The sequence below is a fragment of the Neofelis nebulosa genome, chromosome 1 (assembly GCF_028018385.1).
Source record: "Neofelis nebulosa isolate mNeoNeb1 chromosome 1, mNeoNeb1.pri, whole genome shotgun sequence".
Classification (NCBI taxonomy): Eukaryota; Metazoa; Chordata; class Mammalia; order Carnivora; family Felidae; genus Neofelis; species Neofelis nebulosa.
In genome coordinates, this window is record NC_080782.1 from 215641297 (window position 1) to 215664940 (window position 23644).

The following is a 23644-nucleotide window of genomic DNA, read 5'->3' on the forward strand; positions in this document are numbered from 1 at the left end:
GCCACACCTACTTCCCTCCTGCCTCCATCCTCTCTATCTCCACTTCTGTAATTTTGTCATTTCATTTTATATTAATGGAATCATACAGTATACAACTTATTCCCACCCACCCCCGCCCCCCAGCCCAATTCCGTGGAGATTTCATCCAAACCGTTGCATGTAACAATAGTTCAGTTCTTTTATTTTTTGGTAAGATCCATCTGGTGGGGGAATTCTTTTTTTGTTTTTTTAACGTTACTTATTTTTGAGACAGAGGAAGAGCACGAGCAGGGGAAGGGCAGAGAGGGAGAGAGGGAGAGAGGGAGACCCAGAATCCAAAGCAGGCTTCAGGCTCTGAGCTGTCAGCACAGAGCCCAACGTGGGGCTTGAACCCACAAATCATGAGATCACGACCTGGGCTAAAGTTGGACACTTAACCAGCTGAGCCACCCACATGCCCCAGGAGGGGGAATTCTTAATGGTAAAATAATAGTTTAGTTTATCCTTATAGCAATGAGTCCTTGAAGTTCACCAACAAGCACTTGTTACCTAATGCATGGCAGGTGTTGTCTCCAGTGGTAATGAGCTGTGAGTAATGCTTTGAGATTACCGTTGAGTGATGAAGACAGTTTATTGTAACAGAGTGGCATGCGATGAAAAAAATACGCCACCACATATGTGGGGAGCACAGAGGAAGAGAATGCGTAGAGGGTGTTTCAAGGTTGGAGATTGGGAGTAGATACAAGAGGATAGGAGGTTGGATGTAAGAATTGTCTTCAAATCTTTGAAGGACTATCAAAGAGGATTGGTTTTGCATTCATTCTAAATGTGAGAAGCAAGTGAAATTGACAAGAAAAACTGCAATGTCTAAAGATGCACTGGGCTGTGTCACAGAATGTGTTCCCTTTTGAGAAAAGTGTTCAGACATAGGCTGCAAGAATGTGAACTCCTCGTGAGAAGAAAATGTTTTCACTAGTATGACCCAGTGTATGGAAAAGTACTTGGCACATGGTCATGCACAATATCTATTTGTTGACTAAGTCAGAAGTGATTCAAGCATCTGATCAGAAGACCAGAACACCTTGGGGTCTGTTTATCAATCCTGCAATTGATTATACATAAATGAAAAATATCCAGGGCCCTAACCAAATTAGGAAACAAAGGAACCTGAGTTTAAACTCTGAAAAAGCTTGTCATTCAGCATCCCATTAAAAGCAACCGAAACTTTTATGCATCTCCATGGTGACCCTGAGGCACAGCTTGATTCCAAAGGGCTTTCTGAATCATATTAAATTACTTACACTTTACATTGCAAATTATCTCTTATTATATACGAATTCTTTTTTAACAAGCAGTGTGTTTATGTAATTATGATTCTTGATTAATCAGAAAGCCCATTTCCTAATCTTGGCAGCCAACAGTTTATAGTTTGTCTTTGTCCTTTTGGGTTGCTCTAACGAAATGCTATAGACTGAGTGGATTTTAAACAACAGAAATTTATTTCTTACTGTTCTGGAGGCCGGGAAATCCCAAGATCGAGGCGCGAGGAAGTTCAGTGTCTGGCGAAAGCCCACTTTCTGGCCATAGAAGACCATCTTCTCTCTGTGTCCTCATGGGGCAGAAAGGTCCAGAGAGCTCTCTGGCGTCTCATTTGTAAGGGCACTAATTCCATTAATGAGGGATGTTCTCTCGTGACCTCATCACCTCCAAAAGTCCCCACCTCCTAATAGCATTGGGGGTTAGGATTCCAACAAATATGCAGACCATAGCATAGTGCTAGCGAATTAGAATTTTCACCGGGAAGTCTAAATACAGATTTTTCTGTATTATTATTATTTTTAGAAATAAGAATCGTCCCAGCAGTCCAAGAATTTGAACCCCATCTTTCCTTCCCTAGCTCTGGCCCCAATGTTTGTCTCCCTTAGTCCCTGTACTGCCACTAGTGCATTCACAAAACGTGACAATCAGTGCTGTGGTTGGTAACATTCGGGAGCTAGTCTTACGACTGGGATGTGGGTACAACTGTAAGAATGAGAGGCTGCAGATAAAAGCTAGTAGCATCATAGCACCATATAGCACCTCTCAGTTTGAAGCCCTCTATGTACATTTAATCCTTATGACAACCCTGTAAATTTAGTATTCGCCCCATTAGAGCGCCCTCACACCCTGCACACAACTTTAGTTCGTTCTACTTCTAGCAATGACATTTTGAACAAACACGGACATTGAGCACTACCATTCCTTAAAGGAGTGACACTGCCTTACCAAGTAGGAAGCAGCCCCCAAGAAGCATAGAGTGAGTCAGGTAAAGCATATTGTCTGCGTAGCTCCTGTCCCACTCCCTCCTCTCTCCCGCCCACATCCATGTTGCCAAAGCACGCTGGCAGCTCAAAGTCCACAGATGAAAGCTACCTCAGATTATAGTTTGATTTTTTCAAATTTTTTTGGCGGCTACCCACAATTAGAAATACATATTCCCCATTATGCACAAATGTATGTGTATATACAGATATCTGTGTATATATATATATATACATATATATGTGTATATATATGTATATATATGTATATATATGTGTATATATATGTGTATATATATGTATATATATGTATATATATGTGTATATATATGTATATATATATATATACACACATATACACATATACAAACATGCATGTTTATAATAAATTTAACAACACAGCACGTATTTACATGCATTAAATAGTATTGGTATTTTCTGTTTTATTTTTTTTTAATACTGATTGCCACCTATCAAAGTGATTTTGTAACCCAGTAGTGAAAGGGTAAGCAAACTTTCTCTGTAAAGGGTCAGCCTGTAAATATTTCTGGTTTTGTGAGCCATGCAGTCTCTGGCAGGTCCACTCAACTCCACCACTGTAGCAGGAAAGCAGCCATAGATGATATATAAATGATGAGCAGGACTATATTCCAATAAAGTTCTTTACAGAGACAGACCACATCCCAACCCCTGCACTGACAGGTCAGCGCCCACAGGTCCCAAGTTTTCAAATACAACACTAGTTCATCAATTTCCAGTGCTCAGTTGACTGCTTGAGAATCATCCAGAAAGCATGTGTAAAAGTGTCCAGGACCTACTCCAGCCCTACAGAACTGCAATCTCTGGGTGAGGGGTCAGAGCATCCTCTAATCACCCGCCCTGGGGGATTCTTATCTGCAGCCAGTTTAGGAACCACTGATCTGATCCAACCTCTCCATTCACCCACAGCCACCATCTAACAAAAATAAAGTTAAGCTTGAAGGCTAAGATCTGGGCTCCAAGCAGTTGTCCATGAATTTCAAAAACCCAAGTCATACAAACTGGGAACTCACCAAGTGCAGTTGAGTTGGAAATTAATAAGAAATCTGAAACAGGATATAAAATGTATCTCTTATAATTTGTTCAATATATATCCCTGCAGAAATTCAGCAACACTGATAACCAATTAAGGGACAGAAGCCAATGGCCATTAAACTGATAATAAGAATATTAAATATCTTAAGACTACTATAAAAGTTCATTCAGCCCAAAGGCATAAATGGCTAAAAGCTCATTATTACATGATGACAATTTTTCAACTAACAAGAAACACTAATATGGAACACTGTAATTAGCCTAATTATAATTTGATGAACTATGCCATTTCAACTGGAAATCAAATTATTAAAGCACATCAGCTGATTTGAAAGTGATTATAGCATGCTGGCAATATGTTTTTTAGTTTTTTTGGCCTGAAGTAATTTTTAAATTTAAAAGTAAAAATCAGTTTCTATTTTCATCAAGAAAATAAGTTATCTTGACATAGACTTTCTATATGGACTTCAGTATATTGAAATAATAGAAGTAAAAACAATAGCAAAAATAAGCCTAAGCAAAAATTTAAAGTTAAACACTAAGATTAGTGGATTAATTCATTGTAAATTCTGTAAACTTAAATATTAACCTATATTCATCTTAAAATTTTTAAAAAATGTTTTTATTTATTTATTTATTTATTTATTTTATTTTTTTTTTAGTGGCTTAAAACAAACATGTTTTATTATCTCACTCTTTGGGTAAGGAGTCCAGGTGTGGCTTAGCTGGGTGCCTCAATTCCCACAAGGCTGCAGGCAGGTTGTTAGCCAGTGCGACATTCACCTGAAAGCTTCATGGGAGGATAATCATCTTGCAGACGCACTCACTTAAACTGTTGGCTGGGTTGGGGTCCTTGCTGGCTTTTGTCTGGACATATCAATTCTTTCCACATGGACAGCTCACAACATGGCAGCTGGCTTCCTGCCATGATTTTCAGTATTTGCCGGTCTTTCCAAATTTTGGGGTGTGGTTTCCTTTGTGACTTCTATTTTCTGATGGGTCTATCAATAAGGATCTGCTTCTTGTTTTTATTTATTTTTGAGACAGAGCATGAGCAGGGGAGGGGCAGAGAGAGAGGGAGACACAGAATCCAAAGCAGGCTCCAGGCTCCGAGGTCCGAACTGTCAGCACAGAGCCCGACACAGGGCTTGAACTCACGGACCATGAGATCATGACCTGAGCCAAAGTTGGATGCTCAACCGACTGAGCCACCCAGGCGCCCCTAACCTATATTCATTTTTATACCTACTCATATTTGTTCTATAGTCTCTGTTAACTTTACAGAGTATTTTAGATACTAATGAAAGTCATTTCTTTCCCCTGTGTATTGTGTATAAATTAAAGGAAAACTTCCAAGCCCCCCTCTGAATTGCTAGGGTTTTTTTTGTCCTCATCTGTTCCATTCTTCCCTGCCTCCACATACACACACATGCGCGTGCACACACACACACACACAACTACCCTAAAATACATCCCTACTCTCCTCTCTATCTCTACTACCAACACCACTTCTTCTCTACCTGTCAAACTCCTGCTTATCCATCAATTCTCAGCTCAAGGAATCTCCCAGTGGAACCTTCTAAAATTTGCCAAGGCAAACTTAGACATTCTAGTCTCTGTTCTTATTACCCTGTGTTCCCATTGCATATCTTGACTAGAGCGATTATATTGCATCATAATTATTAATGCTGCTTTGTTCCCACCAAATTTGCTTTCTCTTAATAACAAGAGAATATATATTATTCATCACATTCCCATTGCATTACACAAAGCTTGGCTTCTGGCTGGTCTTCAAAACATGTCTGTTGAATGAATAAAGAGAATATCTTACTTGTAATATTTTGTTTAGAACTCTTTTTTAAAGTTTATTTATTGATTGATTGAGAGAGAAGGAGAGAGATAGAGAGCCTGTGTGCACCCAAGCAGGGGAGGGGCAGAGAGAGGGAGAGGGAGAAAATCCTAAAGAGGCTCCCCTCTGTCAGCGTGAAGCACCCCCAAACGTGGGGCTTGATGGAGGGCTCAGGCAAACCCTGAGATCATGACCTAAGCAGAAATCAAGAGTTGGATGCTTAACCAACTGAGCCACCCAGACACCCAATATTTTGTTTAAAACTCTTACCTCTATGTTCTTAAGTGATATTTCACTGCCCTTGTCCAGTTTGGGATTCAAGTTTACAGTAACTCAAATGAGTTGAGAGAGTATTTCTTCTTTCTTATTCTGTAAAATAACTTGTGTAAGAATAGAGTTGTCTGCTCTTTGAATGTATGAAGGAATTATCTATAAAGCTGTCTCTTCATAGCTTTATTACTTCCTCCTATTTGGGGGGGGGGTTGTTCTGTTTTAGTTTTCTAACTTCTTTCGTTGGATGATTAGTATATCATCTTTATTTTTAATAAAAGCATGTAAAATTATCAGTTTTCCTGTAAGTACTACTTTAGCTACATCCCACAAAGAATTTTTCTTTTCTTTTTCTTCTTTTCTTTTCTTTTTTTTTTTTTTTAGGCACTTTTCATGGGTGCAAGATGGTCATCTGTTTGTCTAGAAATCCAAGGGACAAGCTCAATCACATAAGGGAAGTCAGTGGACTGAAACCCAGGACAGGTCTCTAAATCAGAGAGATGGAGTTCAGTGGAAAAATCCTATGGGTGTTCAGACCGGAGAGCAAATCCCCCAGACACCAGACTTGTAATTGCACACTAATTCCACATGATAAGCCCTCCAATGGGCAGAGGCCCATGCCCTGCTCAGGACTGAATGGGAAAGACTGGGCCCTTGCAAGACCTGGGCAAGGTCTCATGCAACCCCCAACTTTTAACATGTGGTTTCATTATTATCCAATTTCAAGCATTTAATCATTTGCTTTATGATTTTTTTTTACTTTATTCACAAGAATCAATAATGTTTTAAAGGTAGCTTTCCACCCTGGAGATGGTCTAGTCCTGGCCCATGGGACAGGTTAATTTCTGATTCACCCTTACCTTGATTCACCCTCACACTCTCCCCCAGTAAGTCAAAATACCTTTTGGTATTTTAGCTGAATGGAGGAAGGAGGTTTTCCTGTTAGATTCCCCACCTAGGGTGGGTTCTAGTTTGACTATCTCCCTCCTGAGATCCTGTGAGCTCAATTTAGCCCTTTTAGCAAATGCCCTCAAATAAAATCTGTTTCAGTGATAAGCTTAACGTTCTAGGCTCTTGTCTTCATTTAGATTTTATCCAGCACTTTTAGTCATTTGTGAAGGAAAGACCAAATCTCACTACCCAATATGGTAGCCACTAATTATGCGTGGCTATTGAACACTTGAAATGGGGCTAGTCTGAATTTAGATATACACATCAGATTTTGCAACTTGATACGAAAAAAGAATGTAAAATGTCTCAATAATAATTCTTACATTGGTTAAGTGTTGAAATGATAACATTGTGGATATATTGTGTTAAAGAAAATATATTATGGAATTAATTTTGCATGTTCCTCCTAACTCTTAATATTGTTAACTACAAAATTTTAAATTATGTACATGGCTCACATTAGGTTTATTTTAGACTGTCCTCATTTTAATAATCTGGTCTGTAATATTATTGAGGAAATGTATTTATTTTTTTATTTTTTATTTTTTCAACATTTTTTATTTATTTTTGGGACAGAGAGAGACAGAGCATGAATGGGGGAGGGGCAGAGAGAGAGGGAGACACAGAATCGGAAACAGGCTCCAGGCTCCGAGCCATCAGCCCAGAGCCTGACGCGGGGCTCGAACTCACGGACCGCGAGATCGTGACCTGGCTGAAGTCGGACGCTTAACCGACTGCGCCACCCAGGCGCCCCGAAATGTATTTATTTTTAACCACAGCATTAGATTCATCTTTTGTATATTGAATTTTTAATATATAGTCAGAATACTTCTTAGTTTGTTTATGTATTACGAGCATGAATGCAGATTTTCCTTTTTTTAAATGGATAATAATTGTTAAAAACTAACTTTGGGGGAGACTTTGATTTCTTTTTTTTTTTTTTTTTAGAATTTTTATTCTAAAAAAGAGCATATAATAAACACCTGATTTGTTATTAATGTCATCTCTCAGAAGTGACAACGTTTTTGGCTTGTAGAATGTCATGTTATTTTATTTGCTTGTTTGTTTGATTGTTTGTTTATTTAAGGTTTTATGTAAGTAATCTGTATACCCAACTTGGGGCTCAAACTCACAATCCTGAAATCAAGAGGAACACGCTTTACTTACTCAGCCAGCCAGATACTCCAAATGTCATGTTATTTTAGAGGATGAAAAATGTATGTAGAAAAATCTGGGTGGTGTCAGTCATGTTCCCTAGACATTAAGAAAGAAAATTGATGCTTAGGGGCACGTGGCTGGCTTAGTCAGTAGAACCTGTAACTCTTGATTTCAGGGTTGTGAGTTTGAGTCCCATGTTGGGGTAGAGATTACTTAAAAATAAAATCTTAAAAAAAAAAAGGTTGATGCTTAATAGTTAAGGGGGAAAAAAAACTGTCCAGTAAGTGGTCCTGGAATAATTAGATGTTCATAAAGAAAAGAAAACATTAAATCCCTTCCTCACCCCATAGTCAAAATTAATTCTAATAAATAAAAGACATAAATATGAAAAGCAAAACTTCAAATGTCAAAATGAAAACACAAGACAATATTTTTATGTCAGTGGGCTAAGGAAGAGTTATTTTATGTGAGGCACTAAAAGCATAGCCCATTTTAAAAAAAAGATTCATAAATTTGACTAAATAAACATGTAAGTGTTCTGTTAAATAGTAAATAACATATAAAAGTCAAAAGACAGACCACAGACTGAAAAAAAAATGTTTTTAAGCATATAAACCACCATGGATTAGAGGGCACCTGGTGGCTCAGTCGGTTGAGTGTCTGACTTCGGCTCAGGTCATGATCTCACGGTTCGTGAGTTCGGGCCCGGAATCCGGCTCTGTGCTGACAGCTCTGAGCCTGGAGCCTGCTTCGGATTCTGCGTCTCCCTCTCTCTCTCTGCCCCTCCTCTACATGTGCTCTGTCTCTGCCTCTCAAAAATAAAGAAAACTAATTAAAAAAATTAAAAAAAATAATAAACCACCATGGATTAGTATACATGATACTAATGTATACATGATACATGATACATGACACACACATGTATATGTAATATATATACATATCTTGTACAAATCACTTATTTTTTAAAGTCAGGCTTATTGAACTACAATTCGCAAGCAGGGAAATTCATTCCTTTTAGTACAGATCAATACATTTTGACAACTGCACAGAGCTGTGTAATCAGCACTGCAGTTAAGGTCTCATATAATTAATGTAGCTTTAAAAACTTTGAAATTATCCATCTCATTGTTTATAACAGTAGCTTTTCCTTTTAGTTGCTGAGAAGGATTTCATTATATGGATATTCCAGTTTATTTGTCCTCTTGCCCATCAAAGACATTGTGGTGTTTTCAGTTGGGAGTGATTGTGAACGCAACCTTTATAAAAAGTTGCATACAGGTGTTTATATGAACATGTAGTTTTCTTTCAGTTAAACAACAGAGGATTTCTGGGTCATATGGAAGATATGTACTTATGTATTTATAAGAAACTGCCAAATACTTTTCAAAGTTCTGTGGCATTTTTGTTACCATCATTGATGTATGAGTATTTGTTCCTGTTGCTCCCATCCTTGCCATACTTGTTATTATCAGTTTTTAAGGCAATTCTAATAGGTAAGTTCTGGTAGGTCAGGTTATCTCACTGTGGTTTTACTTTACATTTCTTTAATGACTAATGATATTAGTCATTATCAGCATCTTTTCATGTGCTTCTTGGCCATCTGTATAAATCCATACAAATCAATTTTTGAAAACCAAACAAGCCACTAGAAAAATGGGCAAATTATATGAACAGGCTATTTCCATCAAAGGAATTCAGAATAATCAATGTTAATAAATATCTAAAAATATGTTCAATGGTACCGTAGCCAGAGAAATACAGGGAAATAAAATATTATTTTAGGTCCCTCAGATTGGCAAAACTGTTTTTAATAAGGGTTAAAAGAAATGGAAATTTGTGCACACTGCAGGTGGGAATATAAATCAGTACAACCTCTTGGAGACCTATTTGGTAATACCTAGTAAGTTGAAGACGTATCTATTCTATGATCCAACAGTTCCACTCATATATACATATGGGCCCAAAGAGATATGTATAAGGATGTTTACTGCAAGATTGTAGTAACATAAAATAGAGACATTTAATAGTAGTAGAGTGGATAAATAAAGTCATTTATTAATACAATTGAATGAAATGAATCAATGCATTGATCAGTATGTTGGATTTCTTAATGCTGAATAAAAGAATAGACAACTGATGGGGTACCTGGGTGGCTCAGTTGGTTGAATGGCCAACTTTGGCTCATGCCATGGCCTCACCGTTCCACAGTTCAAGCCCCGTGTTGGGCTCTGTGCTGACAGATCAGAGCCTAGAGCCTGTTTCGGATTCTGTGTCTCCCTCTCTCTCTGCCCCTCCCACACTCATACTGTGTCTCTCAACAAATAAATAAACAAACAAACATTAAGAATAGGCAAGTTGCTAAATATATACACCACATAACATTTATGTAAAAATTTATACACTCAAATAGTATATATTATTTACAGGTTCATACATATGTAGTAAAAGTATAAAGACATGAATGGTTATGATATGCATCAGTTTCAGGATGGTGGTTTCCTATGGAGAGAAAGGAAACAGAAAAGATAGTGAGAATAAAGCTTTATCTGTACCTGGAACATTTTGCTTCTTCAAAACTATGTTATATTATTTTCAGTTTGTTTTAAGTGTTTCATAATTTAAAACTCTTCTCCACCAACTCCCACCTGTGCCTCCATCTTCTCTCTGCAGAACAACCCGGAACCCAGCTCTAGGATTTATCCTTACTTCAAAATTTCTTTAGGATGCACAAAATATCCTGGTGTTGACTCTGATCTTATGCCCCAAATCTAATAACTTTGTTTCCTTATTCATATAATGTAGTTCTTCATTGAACCTTGTTTCTCGGTAACTATGGTGTCGACTGGGGATTGGAGGCTTCCCTTGTTTGGGCCATTTTTCTTTGCCAGCTGATGTCCTACTCCTGCACCCGTATGGATAGAGGCCATTTTATTTGCTGATACCCTTTCTTAGTGCTTGCCGGATGTCAGCCTGGGTTGTTAGAGTATCTCTTGAGCCTAGATTCCTTGATGTCTTATCAGCTTTTTGGATCTCCTCTTATACCTGGTATTGGATCTTTTGACACCTGTTGCATTCATGAACTATTCTTTGGATGTGAAGCTCAGAGCTCCCACTGGATTTCCACTCAGCTCCATTGCCTAAAACCTGTCCCAATCTAGTGGAGGAGGGTAATAGATAGCCCAGCTAAGAGTGATGAAAATTTACAGCTCTCAGCACTTGCTAAGCTTTCAGACTTCCTTCCTAACCTGTGTCAGACTGACCAAATTAAACTCTTGAGATCCAGACCCTCAAAATAGAAATCCACTTATTAGAACACAGCTGTCTCTCTTTCACTCACTCCTCAGCCTAGAGATAAAGTACTTCTTGGAAATATAACCATTTGACTTAGAGATGACTGGGGCATTGTGAGTTTTTTTAAGTGTGTGCCCAGGAAGGCATGCTCCCAAGCTACTTGCCTTGTGAAATACAACATCTGTAAGCAATTCCTTTAGGTCTCCTGAATAGCTCTGCCTTTGAACGGCTTGGCCCTTCTGCTGTCTGAAGATTTCTTTCTGGCTCTTACCTAGGTGGGCTTTTTGCTTCTCCCCAAGATCCCTCTGTTTATTGTCCTCTTAGAGACTATTACGGCTCATGTCTGATTTAGCTTCTTTAGCAACTGAGCCGTACCCAACCTGAAGCCCCATTATCTTCAAATCTATGGACCCTGATTCCAGACCTCTGCTGCTATTTTGTGCCCATTCTTCAGGCAAACATATGAAAAGAGAGAGTGAAAAGATGTAGCAGAGTAGCAGAAACGTGTTTGTTGTATAATTGATGCTATTGCCAAAATCGGAGACCTACTCTTTTTCTGTGACAGCAATAAACAAGACATCGTCCCTGCCTACCTTCAAGTGGCATAGCTGTCAAACTGGTCGTAAAGAAGCAAAAAATGATAGGTGAAACAGGAGCCGGGCAGAGTCAGAGTCTAGAGAGATTTATCTTATGAAGGCTTCCTGCCAAATATTTTTTCAAGAATTCTCAGGGGGAGTCAGATCCTTAGGGATAGGAGGTGATGCCACATCCTTTAAATGGACTGAAGTTTTCTAGGGACCAGATGGCAATAGAAATCCCAGCATTATGGACCTCTGCATCATCTCTGCAGGGTAGTAGCCATGGTCTCCAAATGGCAAGCAGAGGTGAGGTGGCAGTCCCCGTCTGCTTGCATTACATTTTTTGGAGTGGTGGTGTTGTTGTTGCTGTCGTTTCCAGTGCATCCATGAATTTAGTATGCCATGAACTGCGTATTCCTGAATAGCCTTTGTTAACACGAAGGGTAGGAGTTGAATTTGGCAAAACAAAGGAGAGGCTGATGCATTTGAGAGCTGTAGATTCTGAGAGCATTTAGGGGCTGTAGTTGTAGGTCACCCACACGACAGCTATAGTGCTGAGAAGATGATAAGGGTGCCATGCAGCTGGTTGAAAGTTGGTAGGAAGAGAAGTTATGAAGATGTTATTGAGACTAGTAACATCCCGCTAGGGGTCTCCTGGGGTCCCCATATGAAACATATGGTTTCAAGGTCATTTGGGCTTCCTCGAGAGATCCTGTCAAGAATGCTCTTTTGTGGCTTAGAATTCCTCAACCTATTCTATGACCACAAACACTGACAAAGAGAATAAAGCCCAGGAAGTTCCTTAGTTAGAAAATGTAGCTCATGTACATTTGGTGTTCTGAGATAAGGGCAGATGACATTTAAAGAAACAAGTTAGATGGTGGGAAGGAGAAACAATCAGTTGGTTAGCTTGGTAGTGGGAAGAAGAGTGGAGCTGAAGAGACAGCTTTAGGTTTGGCTGGTTATTTCTGCCCAGCTAGCAGTCTGGGTGGTATCTTGGGCCAGGTCCTTTAGACCCGGGAGGTAAAGAAGAGATTCTGTGTAAGGCAGGATACAAATAAGATGTCCTGATAATTTATTTTCTACGCTGAGATATTTTTGAGAAAGAAAAGAGGTGCTAACAATAGGCAAAAACTTTGAGTGTGCCAGGATTGTATGTGATTGCACTGGGTAAAAACAGGGTATAAAGTCACCCTGAATATAAAAGCAGGGGGATCCCCAGACCAGAGCAATGTTGTTGATGCTTTGTGGAGGTAAAAGATGACCAACATGAATATATCCCAGTGGCTCCTGGCATAGGTGGAAGTGAGCCAGCCACTTGTTATTGGAACAGCCATGGAGTTGGTTTTATATTACTGAAAGGCAGGGAGCTTAGTGAGGAAATCCATTATGAAGGTGGCCCAGGGAAACTGAATGCTTGGCAGTGGGCACAAAAAGTCTTTGGCTTGCCTATCCCAGCAGGTGTTTGTTCTTGCATATGTGTTGTATATCGTTGCATTCCGTTGCTTTCACTGTTTGACCCGCGGTTATCAAAAGTCATGAGTTAAGGTAAATAGAACCTTAAGTTGGCTGAAGCGAACAAACGAGCAGAGGGCAGAATTCAAGTTAATTTTCTATGACATGCACGTGATTTGCGAGAGACTTCTTTCTGAGGCCAAGTAGAGGATTTACTTGGTCTCTTCACATATTATTTGACATTTCAGGATGAGAGACAAGAGGTCCAATACAAGCTAGAACAGAAGATGAAACATTGTGGTGTCACAGAACCCTGTGTCCAATGGAGGTGGTGAATCAGATTGTTGAAAACAAGGAGGGGAAGCATTTGCCAGGTACTAGCAGAAGGGACTGGTATATGGATTCTGTACAGTATCTAAGAAGCAAGTGTTATTTCTGCAGAAAGAGCTATTTGCAAAATGGCATTGTCTGGTCATATTTTAATGTGGGGTTGCTATAGCAGAAAACAGCGTTGACCTTATAAGTAGATAGAGCTAAAAATGCAAGCACTTCAGTGGATGCTGGTGTGGAGAGGTAATAATGATTAAGAATCAGATAGGATATGGGTGCCTGTCTGGCTCAGTTGGAAGAGCATGAGACTCTTGATCTCAAGGTCACAAGTTTGAGCCTGACATTGGGTGTAGAGATTACTAAAAAGTAAAATCAAAAAATAAATAAATAAATAAATAAAACTTGGATAGGGTAATGTACATTTCAGCAGCTTTCAATTATAGCACTTTAATTCCTCCTAGAACCTTGTTGAGAATTCTTAGAATTGCATAGAGTTCAGTGAACAAGAAATGCTCCTGATAACTTTAAAAGTTATTTTGAAAATGCAGGCAAATATTAAAGTTTGAATGGCACAGGGTTTGAAACCAAAATCCAATCAGCACCATGTAAAATGCTGACTTCTGTTTCCCATAAAACATTGGCATTTCCTGAGCGCCTGGGTGGCTCAGTCGGTTGAGCTTCTCACTTCAGCTCAGGTCATGATCTCTCGTTTTGTGAGTTTGAGCCCCGTGTCCAGCTTTGTGCTGATAGCTCGGAGCCTGGAGCCTCCTTCGGATTCTGTGTCTCCCTCTCTCTCTCTGCCCCTCCACCCTCCCCACCCATGCACACTGTCTCTCCCTGTCTCTCAAAAATGAAAAAACGTTAGAAAAAAATAGTAATAATGGCATTTCCTCAAGCCATCCACAAAATTTATCAGACTTCATTTTATTGCACACCTATTTTCATCAGGAGTTTATTCGGCAATTTCAAAATAGCTACTGAACAGCTGAAAGAGAGAGAGAAAATTATAGGCCATTAAACTGTTAAATTGGAGCTCTGCAGGAATCTTGTTACGCCCATTATACCCTGCCTATAGGCATGATGTTTCAAGATAACAAGATCTTGGTAAGAATCTTATTACAGCAACTGATAAGGATGGCAACCTGTATGATCAAATGTGAGATAAGGACACATCTTCAAAAGGAAGAATTTTAAAATCAATTTAGAGATAAGAGCAGAATACGAAAAAGAAAGAGATTGGGACTTTATAAATTTGGGCGTAAAAAGGGCATGTTAAAAATAAATTGCATAGATGCTAAGAAATTTGATACCCACTCTTTATAATATAAGATAACACTTTCCATTCTAATGCAGTACTGATTATTTTCCCCTTTATACTTGAACCCAAATCCACACCCTTCCCTCTGGAAGAACCAAAGTCCAAGACATTTTTGTCTTAGTGGTTTGTCTAGCCCAAACCAGAGATAGTGGGCTACTTTGGAGTTCTTGAGGACTGGCTCTGAGGAATCCCACTCTGTCCTGCAGAAGGCTGATGTCACAAGTTCCATTGCAGGGAAGGGGAGCCAATTTGTTCAAGGGTGATCCCAGGAAACCCAAAACAAATAGGAATCAACATTAGTATGGGGCTAGACTAGACATCTCTAGCATGGTTCAATGACTTAAAACCCCAAGTAGAATAAAGCCTAGGAAGAATTTAAGGTATCTTAAAAGTCTTGCTACTTTAGGGCCTAGATTTTTATCACAACGTTTAATGCTTCCTGGACCATAAATAGGCATGCAATCAATATTCATGCTTTGCATGCATGAGTATTACCTACTTTTAAAGATCTAATCACATAAAGACATTTCGGCTGAATTTCGTGTGAGTTAACTAATAAATAAGGATGTTCTTATCTGCATGTTAATATTTCCTTTGAAAAGCAAAGCAGCCAAGCAACAAGGAATGATAGACCCAGGAACAACTTGTTCTAGGATCTGCTTTATCTTGTCATAAATTTATGACACTATTCAAAGGACTTTCCTGGCCCTTTAGATACCTAATCCAGGAGAAGTTATCAAATATCTTTTTTTAAGTAGTAAGCATGTATACTGTTGGCTCACATGAAGAGGAAGTGTATTTCATCTTTGCAAAAGGCATTTCTGAAAAGTTATGTATAATGTTTTTTGGCAAATTAAAGCATTTTTCCATTTACTTATACTAAGTGCATTTGAAATGTTTGATTACATCTGTGCTTCTTTGAATTGGAGACGTCAAACATAAGCTTTTTAAAAAAGTTATTTATAGGGGCGCCTGGGTGGCGCAGTCGGTTAAGCGTCCGACTTCAGCCAGGTCACGATCTCGCGGTCTGTGAGTTCGAGCCCCGCATCAGGCTCTGGGCTGATGGCTCGGAGCCTGGAGCCTGTTTCCGATTCTGTGTCTCCCTCTCTGTCTGCCCCTCCCCTGTTCATGCTCTGTCTCTCTCTGTCCCAAAAATAAAAAAAATAAAAAAAAAAAAAAAAAAAAAAAAAAAAAAAAAAAAAAAAGTTATTTATTTAAGTAATCTTTACACCCAGTGTGGGGCTCAAACTCATGACCCCAAGATCAAGTCACATACTCCTCCGACTGAACCAGCCAGGCACCCCTATAATGAAAGCTTTTTATAAAACTTTGTGCTTCTATTTTATAATTAACTCTGTATCAACCATTTAAAATCAGTCGGGCAATGATATCTTTAAGACTTTCTTATGAAGTAATTACATTTATGAATGATTATTTGTTTTTGAATTTCAGACAAGAACGTATTACATTTTCCTAAAAGATAGTACAGAAGTAGTATTTTATTTATTGGAAGTTGAGTCAATAATTTAGTTATGACAATGATGATTTAAATCAGAAGACTCAAGGGTGCCTGGGTGGCTCAGCTGGTTAAGTGTCTGACTCTTGGTTTCAGCTCAGGTAATGATCTCATGGTTCTTGAGTTCCAAGCTGGTGCTGGGCTCTGTACTGACAGTGTGGATCCTGCTGAGGATTCTCTGTCTCTCCTTCACTCATGTGCTCGCTCTCTCTCTCTCTCTCTCTCTCTCCAAAAATAAATAAATAATCTTAAAAAAGAAAGGAAGACTCATTTTACTCTAGTACAATATATAATAGCAGTCAACTTTATTTTGCTCATTCAGAAGTCTAATTTGGAGTGGCACTTCTAAATTATCATCTGTACTATTTGCTAATAATTATAGTCATGATTTTAGAAGTCATTGGGCATTTAATGAAGACCTATAATATATGAAGCCATGACTAGGTATTATGTTATAATGGTTCAGATGTGTTTCTGTTCTTCAAGAGATTCACTACAAAAGAATTAGGTAAGTATGTAAATTCAAAGGCATATCAGATTGTGGTATAATATACATACTTTTAAAACAAAGGCTTGATGAGATACTTTAGCTTTTTTTTTTTAAAGCTTATTTGAGAGAGAGAGAACATGTGTGCACAGGGATGGGGGGAGGGGTGGGTGGGAAGGGGTGGGGGGAGGGGAAGAGAGAGAGGGAGAGAGAATCCCAAGCAGGATCTCTGCTGTCAGTGCAGAGCCCAACCCACCCCAGGGATTGATCTCACAAACCCTGAGACCATGACCTGAGCCAAAATCAAGAATTGGAGGCTTAACCAACTGAGGCAGCCAGGCACCCCAAGGTACTTTATCTTTCAAATTTGAAAAGCATTTTTATATGTTTAAATGGCTGATGAAATTATAATGTCCACAGTTTTCCACTTCCAGTATGTTTTACGTTGGTTTATTAACTACTATTAAATAATGTATGTAAATCACCCACCAAAAGAGGTGGTCTGCTCCATTATCTTTTCCTGTATTTTCCGGTGTTCTACATAATGAGTGTATATTAATTTATTACCACAAAAAAACAAAATCCAAAAACTGAGCAATGTGAAAAAAAAAGGACTTGACTTCTCTCTCTTACAAGAACTGCCAGCTGGGGCCATCACTCAGGCAGGAAACAGGAATTCGGCAAGTGGGCCAAAGGGAGACCTAAGCTTTCAAACAGGAAGCGACATGGAATCTGCTTCTGGCTGTCAGAGATTGCTAGTGTAAAGCTCAGGGGGAAAGCCGATGCCTGCCTTTGTAGTCTAAAGGTCATTAGGGGCATTAAGCTGAGAGGCTAGTTTTGTATAGGTGGAACCAGACTAAACCAGCTAATTTTAGTCTAAATGGTGGGATTTAGTGCCCCTATGTGATCTAGAACAATTCACTGGAACTTGCTGGGCCAAATTTCTTTCCTGTGCATATAATCCAAATGTCTTGGCTCCATTAGACTATGCAAACAGATGAAAGTAACATTTCCGTTAAATAGCAAAATTACATTGGAGGAGACACTGCCAACTTGATTACTAGAAATTAGCCCACTAAAATGTCCCCTGGGGACACGTGAGACGTTTCTTGTTCCTTGGTACAATCTTAGGTGCACTTAGACAAAGCCTGTGTTCTCTGACTGGTCACACACTGCCTTGGCTCCTTAGTACTGGTCTTCCCCTCTCCACATCACCTTGTATAGGGAGCATGGGAAGGGGACACTTGTGGCCCCTCCTACACCATCCCAGGCATAGAACAAGCTTTCCATTAATTCCTCTTATAACAGGACAGATTTCGTTTATACCATTTATCAAGACTTTACTGAAGATTCCTAGTATTAAAAAATGATTAAAGGAAACAACTTAGGTGATACAAACAAACTTTATTTCACACTTCCTTAAGTGGACAGTTTCCTTTGGAGAACTGCAAAATGGGGCAGAAGTCGGGAAGCTTTTATAGACTAAAGAAAAAAGAGCAGGGAAAAGGAAAAGTGGGAAATATATGATTGGTTGGGGCCACATTGTCAACTTTGTTTGCTTGTTTTTAATTTTTTAATGTTTATTTATTTCCAAGGCAGAGAGACAGAGCATGAGTCGGGGAGGGGCAGAGAGAGAGGGAGACACAGAATCGAAAGCAGACTCCAGGCTCTGAGCTGTCAGCACAGAGCCCGATGCGGGGCTTGAACTCACAAAACCATGAGATCATGACCTGAGCCGAAGTCGGATGCTCAACCTACTGAGCCACCCAGGCACCCCAGCTTTGCTTGGAGTGAGAAGAAACAAATAAACATAGAGCCTAGAGTTGGCTTGGTTTGGGGGGACTGGCTGACTGGATATACTGTGTTTTTGGTCTAGTGGAGCATTTACACAGACACAAAAGTTATTTAAGCTTTGGTTTGCTGAGGTGGCATCCTGGGCGGGAGCACCTCCACCTTGGGCCTAGAAACTTATTTCAACACTAGCAAGGGAAGGAAAAATAGAACACAGAAAAAGCTGTGAAGATACCTCCCTTCCCCCCTCCCCTTCTTTTTCCTTCCTTCCTTCCTTCCTTCCTTCCTTCCTTCCTTCCTTCCATCCTTTCAATGAATAGATAATGAGTAATGAATAACACTTACTATGTGCCAGGCATGTGTAAGTAAAAATAGATGTGGTCCTGCTCATGGATTCTACGGTCTAGCAGAGGAGAAAGACCAAATAATCACTCAAATCAAAATCATTCTAAGTTGCTAAATGCACTGGAGAAAAAGTAGAGTCCAGATGGGGAGGAGCTTACCTAGTCTGGGGAATTAGTACAAGAGTTCTTGAGTTCTTGAGAGTACAGCTGAATGCTGAGGGATTCTCAGGCATACAGAGGCTAAGGGGTGCACAGAGAGCACTCAGTGCTGAAGGAAGATCTCGTGGGAAGGCTCCAAAGCAGAGAGGATCTGGCCCTATTTTGAGGAAGTGGAAAAAAAAACAGACTTTCTGAGAGAGAGAGAACAAAAGAAGAGAGTAAGAAAGATCATTGGTGGAACCATAAGAAGCCACTGAAGCCTTTTAAGCAGGGGGATGATACTGTCAGATCTGAGCTGCCAGAGTAGAAATGCCAGCCCTGTGGGGGAAGAGAGCACACAGTTCAAACAGCAGGCAAGAAAGACAAAGCCAGGAGCGAAGTAACCCTGGCTAGGGTTAGAAATGCTAGGAAAAGTGCTAGGAAAGTGCTAGGAAAAGAAATATAGACTTTGTAAACTGGGTACATTTTATCTTTTAAAGTATTAAGAAAGAATAACGAATGTCCACACAAAACTTAGACACAAATGCTCAAAGCAGCACTATTCCCAGGAGTCCCAAAGTGGACACAACCCACATGTCTATTAACTGATAAACGGAATACAATGGAATCATCATTTGGCAATAAAAAGAAATGAAGTACTTTCTTCATTTAGTCATCACAGGCTACAGCATGGATGACCCTTGAAAACATTTAGCTAAGTGAATAAAGCTGATGCCAATGACCACATATTGTACAATTCCATTTATACGAAGTGTCCAGAACAGGCAAAGGTAGGGACATAAAGGAGATCAGTGGTTGCTTCGGGCTGGGGAGGAGGTGGGGATTGACTGCTAATGACTGTGGAGTTTCTTTTAGCGGGGACAAAATCGTTCTAAAATTAGATTTTGGTGATGACTGCACAGCTCTGGGAATATACCGAAATAATATTGAATTGTACTCGTCAAGTGGATGAATTGTATGGCATGTGGATTATATCTCAATAAAGCTGCTAAAGCAAAATAATTTTAAAAAGAATCCAGGAACTAGGGACATCTGTAGAAACGGATCTCAATCCTAAATTTCTTCTCCCTTCATGTTCGTTGTACTCTAATTGTAGCTAGCAAAAGATACCACAAAGACTGTCCTGCTAAGGGTGAGTTGGGAGGATTTATGGCTCTATTAATACATGTTAGAATGACAGAGTTCAGCCCGTTGTTCATCTAAATTAGCAGTACCACGCAGCTGGTTCGGTTAATCATCATGACTGCAAGCAGCACTCAAGAGTGCTCCATTTTTTCAACATTTTCAAAGAATGGTCTTAATTTGTTAAAAGAACTTTTCTCTTTTTAGCATTTTTCCTTTTAAAAAAGAACCCTGTAATGTTCCTTGAAATCTTATTTTCATTAAAATTAAAGTGTTAGCCTAACTTTAAAATGTTGCCTCAGATCTCTTAAATATTTTCCATTCCTTCAGTCTTGATTAGGTACATGTGAACCATTATTTATTAAATAGTACATAGGTTCAAAATAGCTACAGGGAATATGAGGTTGAGCAGGTGGCAATGCTTCCGTTTTCACACTCTGAGAAGGCCAAGATTTCTTAGGGAAGCATTCCTGGTATCTGTATTAATCAGTTTCATAGCTCCTCAGCTGGTGTGTGTGTGTGTGTGTGTGTGTGTGTGTGTGTGTGTGGTGTATGTGCACACAAATCCAATTTCATTTGTCTTGTGCTACGGACCCTCTTAGATTTTATACAAATTTATCACATTTCCCTTTCCAGCTTCCGTGTTACTGGTGCGTGCATGCCAAAGTGTAATTCAGGCTTAACCACTTTGTGTGTAGGCTAGTTAAATTGCCTTGTTTTATGTATGAGGAAGTTGAGACTCAAGAATGATAAGGAACCTTGATTTGGTTGCTTTAGCAGTTAATGAGAGGTCTTCCAGTTCAAACTTGTTCCTGATTTCTGTTTTTTAGTGAAATACCTTCATTTTCTAGCCTTCAACTTCTATCTGTTTAAATCTGATACCCAGGAATAAATATCTACATTGAACATCACTTTATGTTTGTTTTTCTTAGATCTGACTTTAGGAATAGACAAAAGAGGTGGTTATCTGTGTGGTATAAATGGATGAGAAAAAAAATCAAATGTGACTTTCTTTTCGGGACATTCATGTGTCCAAGTAACAAAAAATTTCCATTTATTTCTTTTACTGTCATTAAATAGCAGTAAATGAAGATGTAGCCAGATGTTTTTAACAGAAGGCATTAAACGGCACCAATGCTCTGACCAAAAGGATAATGTCAAGGTCATTGGGAATGAAGTCTTTCAGGATTGTGTCTGTCCTGGACTACAAGTCTCAATCTCCTTGCTTCCTCTGAAACCTAAAAGGTTCTGAAATCAGTTCAGATTCTAAAAGGTTCAGAACCTACAATCAGTTCTCCGCAGGGAAGAGCTTTAAAGACAAAAGTACAGCATAGGTATCTCTTCCCTCTTTAGAATTCTCCACCGCTTTCCATTGCATTTAAATTCCCAACAATTACTTTCCTAGCTTACAAAATCTTACAGGATCTGGCACATATTTATTTACTTCTCCGACCTTATTTCTTCTTACTTTCTCATCTTTTTCCCTCAAATCCAATTTAAGGCCTTTGAATTAGCTGTTTCCTTTGCCTAGAAGGATCTTCCCTCTAATGTTTGCCTGCCTCTTAGGCAAATCACTGCTCACCATCTCCTCCAAAGGTCGGCCCCTCAAGCAGCCACCCAATCACAATCACCATCACATCATTTACTGTATTTTCTTTGCATTGAGCTTAAGGCAAACAAATAGTTTTTCTTTCTGCCTCCCCCCATAAGCTTCCTAGAACCTAGACTCATTTGTCTTCATCACTGCTCAGAAGACAGATGGAGTAGTGTCTAACATTTGTACTATCTCAACAAAAACTTATTGAAGGAAGAAATAAAGTATGTATGCACCCTTTGTTCCCTGTCCCCCTCTCCCAAACAGTCCAAAACTCATAACGAGGATATACTTCAAAATGCCTTTCTCATCTATCAGGTATTTCCACCTTTTAATAGATGTCCATGAGGAGACTGTGCAACTTGACTGGACCAGCCCTTCCGATTGCAAATGTAAATAATCACACATTAGATTTTCATCTAGAGCTTGGTTTCTCCGTGACCAATGCTTTACTTCCTGATTCCGATGCCGCGTAAATTGGTAAGGGTGAGCACTAGGGCCCGGAGATCCCTTGATGCCAATTGTTGAGGTTCGGATAGGGCCGTGGGCCTGAAGCGCTGTGAGTGGTCCTCCCTAGAGATGCTGGAGAGAAGGGGCGGAGCCACCCCCAAAGGATGAGCCTTACTTGGGCCGTCAGATCTGGTGGGGCTGCCGCTTTGGGAAGAACCACGGCAATCAGAACAAAGCGAGGCTAGCCTGTGGCGAAGAAGCAGCCCAGCTGACCCCAGCGGTAAGACCAAGGGTTCGAAAGCGAGGAGTAAGGGCCTGAAACCAAACCTGCAGAGCCAGCCACAGCTTGGGTATTTTGCCAGAGGAAAGGGTTAAACCATTTCCATGGTAACGGATCAGGAAGCGCGCAAGACGTTCGCCGCAGGTTCGTAGGTCAGCCTGGAGTTTAAAGCTCCCACGGCTGAGCGGATCCTGGCCAATAGAGCGGCCGCTTGGACGTCACGAGACGCGCGGGGCCGATCCGCTAGCAGCCCCAGAGCACGTGGGAAGGTCTTTCCTGTTCGTTCTTTCATTTTTTAAAAGCCCACCCACTTTTGCGCGGGCTTGGTCACAGAGTTCTTCTCGCGAGAGGCGCCGCACCCTCTCGCGAGAGTGAGTGGGAGGTGTGGGGATTAGGTGGTGTTGCGGTCTGGAACTGCGGCGGCGGAAGCCGGGGGTGGGCAGGGCGGGGGCGGGCCCGCGGGGCGGGGAGGCGGGGAGGCGGGGAGGGGGGGAGGGCCGGGGGCTGGTGCGGGAGGGGGCGCCCGCCTGCTCGGCGGCTCGCGCGACTGGTCGTTGCGGGCCGGTGACATGCCTGTGAGCTGCGGAGGCTGCGGCCCCCAGGTGAGGCGGGTGCGGAGCCGCCCGCAGCAAAAGCCGCGCGTTGGCCGGGGTGGCGGCGTGGTGCGGGGCCGCGGTGGATGGGGCGGCCCGGCTCGGGCGCCCCAGCCTCTCTGCCTGCAGTCCCTGCTCTGATTGCGGGGCTGCCCAGAGTTGCGCCTTCGCTCGGCGGTGGGAGGAGAGCGGGAGGAGCGGGACGGAGGGAGGAATCCCACGGCACCGGGCCTCGGGGGGAGGGGACATCCTCGGGCTCGAGACGGGTCTTCTGGGTCCGGAGCGTGGGGGCCGAGTTGCATGCAGCCCCTTTGAATGACAGGTTCAGTTTCCATCCCCAGAATGGTCTTCCGAGCCGGGTCTTTTCGGTGCGTAGCGGTGCGTGTGCTTAGTTTGTGTTCGTAGTGCGCGCACAGGAGCGTATACCGGAGGAGGAGGACGTTGCACTTTGTCCCCGAGCAGCATCCTTCACTGTCAGAACCTCCGAGCGTTGGAACCAGGCGCAACCTAAGTCTTGTGACAGAAACGGAAGGCGTCAAGCAGCTCCTCGGAGTGTTGATGTTTGGATTTGCTGTCAAAATTTCTCCGAGGCTGTTTGTTGATGGTTTAAATGCTGGCCATCCATATTGCGAATGGATTTGGTGTACTTTTATAATTCCAGGCACCTACCTCGCTTTACACAAAAATAGGTAGATGTGACCGAAGTATTAAAAAACGTTGGTAAAATGGCAGTGGCAGTAGAATCTAAACCA

General features: G+C 40.8%; 1 protein-coding gene and 1 long non-coding RNA gene across 7 annotated transcripts in view; one reads left to right on the forward strand and one right to left on the reverse strand.

The window, feature by feature from the left end:
* Positions 1-9551: 9551 nt before the first annotated feature.
* Positions 9552-22507, reverse strand: LOC131485168 (uncharacterized). 2 transcript variants are annotated; one of them, XR_009248684.1, is made up of 3 exons: positions 22347-22507; positions 18854-19010; positions 9552-10083 (listed from the first exon to the last, which is right to left on the reverse strand). It is a non-coding gene; the product is annotated as an uncharacterized LOC131485168 (long non-coding RNA). The 2 variants fall into 2 exon arrangements; XR_009248682.1 differs by lacking the exon at positions 9552-10083 and adding an exon at positions 17944-18538.
* The window catches only part of AKAP11 (A-kinase anchoring protein 11), a 50353-nt gene continuing 48869 nt past the window's right edge, over positions 22161-23644 (forward strand). For 2 of the 5 annotated variants that reach the window (XM_058684227.1, XM_058684230.1), the window contains exon 1: positions 22796-22901. The gene's annotated coding sequence lies outside the window, so the exon portion shown is untranslated. Of the gene's footprint in view, positions 22300-22795; positions 22902-23644 lie in introns of those variants that run through there. The other 3 variants (XM_058684235.1, XM_058684221.1, XM_058684242.1) reach the window with 3 other exon arrangements.